Source organism: Capsicum annuum, chromosome 7 (assembly GCF_002878395.1).
Source record: "Capsicum annuum cultivar UCD-10X-F1 chromosome 7, UCD10Xv1.1, whole genome shotgun sequence".
NCBI classification, from domain to species: Eukaryota; Viridiplantae; Streptophyta; class Magnoliopsida; order Solanales; family Solanaceae; genus Capsicum; species Capsicum annuum.
In genome coordinates, this window is record NC_061117.1 from 10,827,118 (window position 1) to 10,828,973 (window position 1,856).

Sequence of the window (1,856 nt, forward strand, 5' to 3'; positions counted from 1 at the left end):
CCCCCCCCCCCCCCCCCCGAACATGACCCCACTCCACCATCAACCCCTAAAGACACTACACAAAAGTTGGAACAAAGCCCCAAAACAAGGCAAAAACAGGACAAAAAGCTGTCACGCACAAAACACCCTATCCGGTATAGCAGCTATAACCACACACAATATTTGCCAAAATCTAAAACAGCCAGTCACAATAAACGAATAAAACCAAGGAACAGGATAATATATAAAACTAAATTGAAGGAAGTAACTAAAGGTCGAAGTTTAGGTGTCATCGGATACTCCTTCTTGCTGCTGATTCCAGTAAAATTTGTTGGCAAAATTAGTTGTCGGAAATGTGTCGCCGGACCAGACCCGCTGGATCTTCGCTTGAATTTATCCTTAATATTGCCGGTGCTTTTAGTGGAATACTTGCTGGAAGCTGTACGTTGGATTCTCCGCATACCAACCTACTCCGATCAGTGCACCGTCCGTACCCGTCACTCGAAACAAGTCGAGCCGACAAAAACCCTAACCCACCGGCGAAAGCCACGTCTAAATGGGGACAGGGGGGGTGAGACGAAAGGGTAGAGACGGAAGAGGAGAGAAACTGGAGAGAGAGAGAAACGAGGGAGAAAGAGCCACTTACCTAATTTCGGCATTATCTACACCGTCGCCGGCGTCTTGACGGAGGCGGTCAGTGACCATTTAGCAAAGAAGAACGTTTGAGAAATGAACGTTAGAGAGAGAGAGAGTGGAATATTCAGGGAAGATGCTCTGGAGTGTGAACTAGTATCAGACAATATCTAGAGAAAATTGAAGGAAAGGTGTCTTTTAAGTTTTGAATGAAGGATTGGTGACATTGCCCTACAGATAGGGTCAAACATCATTAGAAAACTTGATTAAGTTAATTGTGGACTTGATTAATATTTTTAAAACTTTCTAATCTTTTCAAAAATACAAATCAACCCAACCCACACCCCTTTTCAATCCAAATCAACCACTCTCTCTCTCCACCTTCTCTTAACTCTCTCCCAACCAATAGTTCTGCAAAATTTCTCCCTTTAAGCTCCGGCGACAAATAGTCGGGCGAGTTTTTTTTCGACTTTCAATTGTCAATCGATGTGAATACTTCTCCAGTGAAAACAACTTCGAGTTCTTCGTCCTCTAATTTACTTTTTCACAAGTAAAAAATTATGAAGAAATAGAGGAACTTAAGCCAACTACTCTTCTAGTATTGAAATGTGGACTGAACAAAATCCTAATTTCTGACATTTCTTCTTCTCGTTATCGTACTATTGATTCAAATTTATTGGTGATTTTTTGTTACAGTTGATGTTCTTAGTGTGTGTGTGTGTGTGATATGTTGGTGTTGCTGGGTTGATTTGTTGTTTGTCTTGGTAAAAATGGTATTGCAACAGTTGAAACATCTGATGTAATAGATAAAATATATGATGTAACAGATGAAAATCTTATACAACAAATTGAAAATCTGATGCAACTATAAAAATTTGATGCAACAGGTGAACAATCTAATAGATCATTCATCTGTTGCGACAGATGACTCTTCTGTTTGGAAGAAATCTAAACAATATTAATCCAACAGATAACTGATTAGTGATCTATTTTTATTCTTTCCAACGGTTTACTCTTTATTTTATAATAGATTAGGACTATTTTTATTCTTTCCAACGATTTACTCATCCGTTGCAACAGGTCGGTTATCTGTTGCAACAGATAACATACCTGGTGCAACAGATTAGTGATCTATTTTTATTCTTTCCAACAGTTTACTCATCCGTTGTAATAGGTCGGTTATATGTTGCAACAGATAAAATACCTGGTGCAACAGATTAGTGATCTATTTTTATTCTTTCCAA

At 38.8% G+C, this 1,856-nt stretch overlaps 1 pseudogene; it reads left to right on the plus strand.

Annotated features, from left to right (window-relative positions):
* The first annotated feature begins 332 nt into the window (after window positions 1-332).
* The window catches only part of LOC107876364, a 60,452-nt pseudogene continuing 58,928 nt past the window's right edge, over window positions 333-1,856 (plus strand).